The sequence below is a fragment of the Aristolochia californica genome, unplaced genomic scaffold, assembly GCF_029961685.1.
Source record: "Aristolochia californica isolate CCGP_79_NKW_82.1479 unplaced genomic scaffold, dmAriCali1.0.hap1 SCAF_265, whole genome shotgun sequence".
NCBI lineage: Eukaryota > Viridiplantae > Streptophyta > Magnoliopsida > Piperales > Aristolochiaceae > Aristolochia > Aristolochia californica.
Genome location: NW_027181954.1, coordinates 20,001 through 29,493, shown reverse-complemented (window position 1 = coordinate 29,493; position 9,493 = coordinate 20,001). Strand labels below are relative to the sequence as shown.

The following is a 9,493-nucleotide window of genomic DNA, read 5'->3' as shown; positions in this document are numbered from 1 at the left end:
ATAGGTAAATGCCTCTTTTTCTCCTGAAGTTATCGGAATTATTCGTAATAAGATATTGGCTACAATTGAGGAGGTCTTATCAAGAAAATTTCCACTTATCCGAGATCTAGGCATAGTTTACAACCCATTCCATAATTCTTCTCATTATCCTCTCCCTCGAGGGAAAATGCTCCCATAAACAAAGGAATTGTACAGTACGAAATCACATAAAAACAGAGTAATTGTAAAAAAAAAAAGACCCTCAAAATTGCCCCTTTTAAGACAGGGATAGATAGGAAATATTGGAATCAGATTGGATTTCAGTCCAATGTGGTATACCAATGAACAGAACTCTTACTCTTTATTTTATCGAAGTTAAGGAATCCAAGAAATTTTCCTACAAATTCTGATCTAACTCGAGGAGTTTTTTTTTTTTTTATTATTACCCAAAGAGTCAAAAGAATCAAATAAGCATTCCATGATGAAAATAGAATAACCAACCCATCCATTTTGGGCGAATAGCGCGTATCCACAAACAAAACAATACAATGGAAATATTAAAATCATAGGGCGACCCATGAATTTATTTATAATAGATCCATGGGAATAATAGATCCATGGGATAGCTCATGAGAAGAGTTGTTGTTGATAAATCTGAAACTAGAAAGGAATTTTTTAATTCCTATGGACCTCTAAATATAACCATAGTATAAAATACTATAGTATAGTATAGAGTTTGTGATTCGTCCCAATTCATTGGTTGTTTAATCCGGTATACGGTATAAATATCCGAATAAGATGGAGAGGGTCGTCGTCTTGACAAAGATGAATAGATAGTTTTTTTAATATTAAGTTAATATTAAATAAAAAAAAATGTGTTTTTATCCCTCGAGCCTCGAAGGAAGATCTTTGTTTGACGAAAAGTTTTCGATTTATAATAGATCGGTCGTACCTTTATTGTATTGCAATAAAAAATTCAATAAAATAATATGAATGACTCGCTATTCACCGGGTTTCCGGGCAATAATCCTAAGATTCTGTGGGAAAGGTGGCCGAGTGGTTCAAGGCGTAGCACTGGAACTGCTATGTAGGCTTTTGCTTACCGAGGGTTCGAATCCCTCTCTTTCCGTACCTTGACCTACACCTAATTTACCAACGTTACCAACCACAATGTATCAAATAACAATGGATACCATTATTCCAAGAGTAGGGCCTTTGCTTTCTAGTGATTCTCTATTGCCAATTACTGTGGTAGATAAAATATCGGATCGGAAAGGGGTGGACAAGGAATGAGAATCTGACCGCGGATCCACTTGGGATACGAAAAGGATACGAAAATGGGGGAAAATCCGGATTAAATCCCTTAACTTAGTTCTATTTACTTTGTTTGGTGAAACAGGGTAGACAAAATTGTATTGTCCAAAGCTTAATTATTTTATTTTAATTAAGTTTAAGTCTGACGGGAATAATATTCCACGACTAGTAATTCATTGATTTTTAAGCCGATCCATTTACTATCTATTATTTGATTTACTATTCCTTTATATGGAATGAGTCAAGAGTCAAATGTTTTGGCAATTCCTCGCGGGGAGATGAATCCACATAATTTTGAATCAGAGCTCTGGATCTTTGTTCATCTCTCGTAGTAATAATATCTCGGGGTTTACACCGATAACTTGGGATATCTACTATACGACCATTAACTAAAATATGTCTATGGTTAACTAGTTGTCTAGCTCCAGGAATGGTCGAAGCCATACCCAATCGAAAAAGGATGTTATCCAAACGCATTTCAAGTAGTTGTAGTAAAACTTGACCTGTTGACCCTTTGGCTTTCCCAGCGATACGAACATATCTAAGCAATTGCCGCTCTGTCAGACCATAATGAAAACGCAATTTTTGTTTTTCTTCTAGACGAATACGATATTGAGATCTTTTCCCGGAACGCGGTTGGTTTCTAAGATCACTTCCGGATCTAGGTCTTTTACTAGTGAGTCCCGGTAAAGCCCCCAGACGGCGTATTTTTTTGAAACGAGGCCCTCGGTAACGAGACATAAAGACTCCTTATTTTATTGAAATTGGATTTCACAGAATAAAAAAATTAAGACTGAACTAAACGATAAACGAAGCTAAACTCGCTGAAATACTATAAAGAAGAATGAGATGAATTGTCTCAATAACCAGATTATTTTATATAGTTATATATAGGAAGTTAAGTATCCCTTTCTTGTTCTGTAGAGATCTAACAGCTTCAATCCATTTTTTATTCTTTTTTATTCATAGTTGGGAGTTCCCGTAACATACTATGTTGACCCGACATTTGGAGAAAATTGAAAAGTCTTTTCAATTTCTCTTGATCTCAAGGAGACATTATCAATATCAATATCAATCATGGAAAAAATCGAATAAATGGAAAAGCCGGCTATCGGAATCGAACCGATGACCATCGCATTACAAATGCGATGCTCTAACCCCTGAGCTAAGCGGGCTCACATAACAGAAATAGTGCATAGGATTCGGGAAACTACTGGGACTTAGCTATTAGTAATTAGCTATTTATTTATTTTTTTATTTTATTTATCTATTTATTTATCTATTATTAATATCTATTATTAATAATTAATATAATTATAATAAATAAATAAAGAGTAGTTTGTTTTTATTATTATTATAATTATTATTAATTATTATTATTATATATAATATATATATATATAAATACAATTATATAAATACAAATACAATTATATAAATACAATATCAATATTATATTAATAATACAATATTAATATTAAATAGAATATAATATTAATTATGACAACATTAATATTAATAATGTAATTATTAATATTAATGTTGTTATGTAATAATAAATAATAATATAATATTAATATATTATATTATTAATATTAATTAGATTATATTATGATTATGTAATATTAGTAATATTAATTACTTAATCTTAATAAAATAAACTAAAAATAAAAATTAGCTTAGTTATATATTCTATATATAGTTATAGAAATTTAGAAATTCTATTTATTTACACTATAGGAATTCCTATAGTATAGGAGATCCTTCCTAAGGAAAGGATAAGATAAAGGAAAGGATAAGATAAAGATAAGGCTGCAGTCCAGAGCATAATGAGACATTCCTCTGGTTTCATTCGGAAAGGGAGGGGGATAAGACGATAAAAAAAGAATGAATATCGACCGTTCCAGTATTCCAAATAGCGCTAAAAAAATAAGGGGTGGTAAAGACATATATATATATGTGACGTGGGATATATCCATCCATATTGAATTGCGGATACATCAATGATAGAATCATTTCTGATTGGATCATATCAAATATGGGCCCCGCCACTCCGATAGGGATGAAAGAAGCTGGTCAAGAAATATAATAGGGACACACCTCTTTGATATAGGAATAAGGGCCTGTATCTAATGAATTCAACGGCTCCAAGATAAATGAAAGAAAAGAAGGGGGGGTCACAATGTGATTTCTTTCTCATAAGGGAAGAGGGAGGGGGATATGGCGAAATTGGTAGACGCTACGGACTTGATTGGATTGAGCCTTGGTATGGAAACCTACTAAGTGGTAACTTCCAAATTCAGAGAAACCCTGGAATTAAAAATGGGCAATCCTGAGCCAAATCCTGTTTTCAGAAAAAAAAAGGATAGGTGCAGAGACTCAACGGAAGCTGTTCTAACGAATGGGGTTGACTTTACTACATTGGTAGAAGAATCCTTCTATCGAAACTCCAGAGTGGGATGACCCTAGATATGTACGTATACGTACTGAAATATCAAAGATTAATCACGACCCGAATCCATATTTTTTTTTTCTAAAAATTTCAGAATAATAATTTCAGAAGCAGAAGGAAGAATCGAATAGTCAGTGATCAAATCGACTATCACACCAGAGTCTGATAGATCTTTTTAAGGATGTCTGATAGATCTTTTTAAGGATTGATTAATCGAGTGAGACGAGAATAAAGATAGAGTCCCATTCTACATGTCAATACTGACAACAATGAAATTTATAGTAAGAGGAAATCCGTCGACTTTAGAAATCGTGAGGGTTCAAGTCCCTCTATCCCCAATAAAAGGCCTATTTGACTCCCTAAGCATTTATCCTCTTTTTTTTTTATCAGTGGTTCAAAATTAGATATGTTTTTCACTTACTCTACTCTTTCACAAATGGATCCGGCCAGAAATCTTTCTCTCTTCTCACTGTGATAGATATGATATACGTACAAATGCCCATCCATATATGGATGGGCAAAGAATCTCCATTACGGAACCTTTCACAGTTCATATCATTACTCTTACACTTACATTTACAAAGTCTCCTTTTTGAAGATCCAACAAATTACCGACTTTATTTAGGTAAGTTAATGCTTTTTGAGTCCCTTTCATTGACATAGGCCCAAGCTTTCTTTTTCTTTTAGTAGGGATCATGCATCTGAGAATGGTCGGGATAGCTCAGCTGGTAGAGCAGAGGACTGAAAATCCTCGTGTCACCAGTTCAAATCTGGTTCCTGGCACGTGGTTAATGTATCGAATAGATAAGATACTCATACAAATAAATCAATAGAGTCAGAACCCATATTAATATTATTTAATATTATATGCGTTAATAGTCCAGAGCATAATACATATTTATCCATCTACATCTAGATGTATAGATAGACGCCTCCGTCTTGTAGATGGGTAAAAAACGAGTAGATGGGTAAAGATATGAGTAATGAAAATAATTGGATTCCGTTCCCTCCTCTTTTTTGTTTGTTTGTTCATACTGTATCTCTTCCCGCACAAAAAGAATGTTAATACTTCATACATATCCGAAGTCGAAGTTAGTTGGTCGAAAACCCTAAAAGACTAGTCTGGAGGAGTTGAAGGATAGGAAAAGGCAGGGTTCATTTCAGAGACAGTCCAAAAAATCCGATCCTTTTTTATTTTATTTAATTTCTGAATTTTTCTTTTTTATTTCAGAATTTACGATTTTATTTCATATTCTATTTCTTCACTTTCCCATTTATTCACTCCCTTCTATGCAGCTTTCCGTGGCCCCATCTAAGCGATGCGCGCGGTACAAAGTTCATGGTGCAGAACTCTTTTGATTCATCCTACAGGCTCTGCTCATCTGAAATGGGACTCTTCAAAATTTGAGAATCTAAATGAAGCTTCTTTAGCAGCCCATCCATAGTACGAATGAAAGGCCAGTTACTCCGTTTCATCTAGAACAGAACGTAAAAAGATTCCTTGAATATCTGGAGTCGTATAAGTGAAGATTAGTTTCTTATCATTCATCTTATCATTCAATGAGCATCTTGTATTTCATAGAAATTGGGGGTAATATAATCCTTACGTAAAGGCCAGCCTAGCCAACTTTCGGGCATCAAGATACGTTTCAGGCGTGGATGATTCTCATAAGCGATTCCCAACATATCATAGGATTCCCGCTCTTGAAAGTCTGCGCTTTTCCAAATCCAGAAAACAGACGGGATTCTAGGATTCGTCCTTGGGGCAAATACTTTTATGCATACCTCTTCGGGTTGATCCACACCATACTGTATTCTCGTAAGATGATACACGCTAGCTAACAATCCGCCTGGTGCTACATCATAGGCACACTGGGAACGTAGATAATTGTAACCATATACATATGAAATGACAGCAATGGAGTACCAATCCTCGGGTTTTATTTGTAAAGTCTCTATTCCTTGGTAATCGAAGCCCAAAGATCTATGAACTAGCTCATGCTTGACTAGCCAAGCGGATAAACGACCCTGCATCTTCTTGATCTCTCCCACATTTGTATGAGTATTTCAAATTGCCGATGAAATTTATGAAGATTGACCCACTGCTTGTTATCCTGGACAACACAAAAGCATCCTGCCTTTCCTAATTCAATAATTCGTGGGAAGACACTGAACTTTTGTATTTGAAAAATGCTTCAGAAGGTATCTCTGAAGTAGATGGGGACTGGTAGAGTAATCCTTGATCATAATTTCCAGTATGAGTACTTCGCTCAACATGAAACTTGTGATTGGTAGTAAAATATCGATTTTCCTGTTGAGACCCAATTCTATCTTCATAGATTTCTCGAGAGACTTTCTTACGAAGTTTCGTTATAGCATCCATAATTGCCTCTGGTTTGGGTGGGCAGCCCGGCAAATAGACATCCACAGGAATTAGCTTATCGACTCCCCGAACGGTACTATAAGAATCGGTACTAAACATCCCCCCTGTAATGGTACAAGCTCCCATAGCAATGACATATTTCGGTTCAGGCATTTGCTCATATAATCTCACTAAAGAAGGAGCCATTTTCATTGTTACCGTGCCGGCTGTTAAAATTAGGTCCGCCTGCCTAGGACTTGATCTTGGTACCAGCCCATAACGATCAAAGTCGAATCGAGATCCTATTAATGAAGCAAACTCAATGAAGCAACAACTGGTACCGTAGAGAAGTGGCCATAAACTGGAGAGTCTTGACCAATTCGAGAGGTCATTCGGTGTAGTTGAAATAACTGAATTTTGGGCTGTTCGGTCAAGTAACGGAAATTCAATAGAATTCATAACTGTCTCAATGTAACCTTTTCCTTCTTTTTTATTGTCTGAGGATTCAGGGGTTAAGACCATTCCAATGCTCCTTTTCGCCATGCATAAACTGAACCAACAATTAGGATAAGCACGAAAATGAAAGCTTCTATAAATACGGATAGACCCAATACATCGAAACTCATTGCCCATGGATAAAGAAAGACCGTTTCAACATCAAAAACAACAAAAACTAGAGCAAACATGTAATAGCGGATTCGGAATTGTAACCAAGCATCCCCCATTGGTTCTATACCCGATTCATAACTGGAGAGCTTCTCCGGTCCTTCACTAATCGGGGCTAAAACTCCGGAAATAAAAAATGCCAAAATAGGAATAACACTTGATATTATCAGAAATGCCCAAAAAATATCATATTCGTGAAGCAGAAACATAGATGCACTCCTATTAATGTGGAATATACCGAATTAGTCAATTCGAATTTTAATTGTCAATTTATTCATAACTATTTAGTCGAAACACCAATTAGGGTGGAACCACGTAGTTTCATTTGTTTGCTATGAATCATGTCTCGTTTCAAGATTCATCCAACGGAATCCCACTTACATTTACTTCGATTCCATTCAGGATGTAGACATATTATGTTTTTATACAAAAAAACTCTCTCACTTTGTTTTGTTTCGGATTTTCTTAAAATAAAAAAGTAATTAAAGACTATTTGAAATAATATGAAAATAATATGAATATTATTTCTATTCATAAAATCATAAAAAAAAAATATTAAATATAAATATATAACATAACAATGTTATATTAATATATTAATTAATATTTAAATTAACAGAAAATTCAAAATATGAAATTGAATTAATATTTAATATAATATAAATATATATTATATCAAATTTCTAATATAATTTGAATAATAATAGAATAAAAATTCTAATAAATAATAAGCCTGGCTTGGGTAAATTTTTCTCTCTTTTTTTTTTTTCTTTTATAATATCACAACACAAATAGTCAGATGTAGTAGAATGCCTAGGGATTTCTATCTTAGGATTTATGGTATATTCCACTTGGTTTGTGTTGATGTATTCTTTTCATTAGGGTCTGGTTAGAGGATCGTCATTCTGTCTATTGATTCGATACAGATACGGAAATAGAATGCATCGGCCAATTAGATTCTCTCCCTTTGTCCCAAATTTATACTTAATTGATTTGATTCAATCTGTTAAATTGTGAGAAATCCTTCCATATTTCCATATAAACTTCCATATTTCCATATAAATAGATATATAACAACTCATGGATTCCTATACCAAATTATAGACTTTTGACTTGTACTCCCTACCCCCGATGGTCCCCCTAGAGAGAATAAAGAATCGAGTTATTTAATTAGACTTAGAATAGAAGTCTTGAAGAAGTCATTCCATTTCGGACCAATTTCTAGGACTCAAAATCGCGATTTGAAATGATTTGAAATACTTGTTAATAACATCTGATAAGACTACCCAAGGGGTTAGGTTTCGTGACAATAAAAAGGTTTGTTTCCTTTGAAGTAAACCTACACAATGGAGTGTACCACAGTCGTAGAATCGGCTGAATCATAAATGATCCGCATAAGATACTTCTAATGGAATCAGGCGTTGTTGAACGATTCGACAGACCAAATCCAAAAATAGACTCATAGAAATAGAAGAGGGTGCAAACGTTGATACGTTTAGGTTATAGGTTAGCGTCCATTTTTTATCTCTGAAACAATGCACTGCATTGGAGTTATTGTGGAACAACAAAGCGATGAGTCAGAAGGATCCCCAGCCCGTGCAAGTTCAAACAGGCCCCCAATCTTCTTGCTTGCATAAAGTCTGTATCGGAAGGAAGGACCAGTAGAATTGGAATGATGAACAATTGAATTAGATTAGGTTGGAATAAAAAAAAAATAAGTATTGTGCAGAAACAGAAGACTACTTGCTTTGCCAACCCACCGCGCGGGCCAGCCACAAGCACTAATGTGAGAAAATGAGAGCTACACAAAAATGTCAAAATGACACGGATGTCAAAATATATAGGGCTATACGGACTCGAACCGTAGACCTTCTCGGTAAAACAGATCAAACTGAGTATTATCTAAATGATTCGAACTGTTTCAAAGACCCAACATGCATTTTTTTTGCATTGGGCTCTTTCGTTAACTGATATAAGAATCGGCTAGTCCACCATACTTTTTCTTGACAGGAAGATAACGAGATGGTTCCACGTGCTCTGATTCATTTTTTGTATTCTGATCCAGGAGCAATACCAAAGTGTTTTCAAAGAAGGATTGCCTTGACGTAGGTCTGCCTCCGGCCTAGATCAACCTAAGTTAGGTTGAGTCTCTATCGCTCCGCTCAAAGAGTCAAATATGATACTTCATACACCTTAAAGCTCATAGGGCGAAAAGAGGTTATGTTATTTTGAGGTCCTTATACCCATTATGCCTAGCATTGAATAGACTAGGTATTCACCTTATCAATTATCAAATCAATGATGGGTTCTATTTTAAATTGGTACCTGAATCGGACCGAACCAAAGATTTGTCAGGCTATTGTTCTCTTGTTCCCTCGAATCCATGGAGTAAGACACCGATTTATCAATAAGATCAATTCTGTTGATTGCATGATGAACTCCCCTGAAAAAGCATTGGCGCGCGTGTAAACGAGGTGCTCTACCTAACTGAGCTATAGCCCTTGTCATAGATATCTTAACATCTAGATAATATCTTGTCAAGATGGATATTCTATGGTCCCATATGATAGCTCTCTGACCCCTTTACTGACAAAGATTGGTATTGCTTAGAAGTAGTATTCCATCTATAATGCCCATGCGAGGGGTCTTCCTTTTTTTTTTCTTTGTGATGATAAATGACCTACTTAACTCAGCGGTTAGAGTATTGCTTTCATACGGCA

The 9,493-nt window shown here is 35.0% G+C and overlaps 3 non-coding genes across 3 annotated transcripts; 2 read left to right on the top strand and 1 right to left on the bottom strand.

Moving 5' to 3' along the window:
* The first annotated feature begins 1,021 nt into the window (after positions 1-1,021).
* TRNAS-GGA (transfer RNA serine (anticodon GGA)) lies at positions 1,022-1,108 on the top strand. Its single transcript has one exon. It is a non-coding gene; the product is annotated as a tRNA-Ser (tRNA).
* A 1,287-nt stretch (positions 1,109-2,395) lies between these two features.
* Positions 2,396-2,468, bottom strand: TRNAT-UGU (transfer RNA threonine (anticodon UGU)). The gene has a single exon. It is a non-coding gene; the product is annotated as a tRNA-Thr (tRNA).
* Positions 2,469-4,455: 1,987 nt separating this feature from the next.
* TRNAF-GAA (transfer RNA phenylalanine (anticodon GAA)) lies at positions 4,456-4,528 on the top strand. The gene has a single exon. It is a non-coding gene; the product is annotated as a tRNA-Phe (tRNA).
* The last annotated feature ends 4,965 nt before the right edge of the window (positions 4,529-9,493 follow it).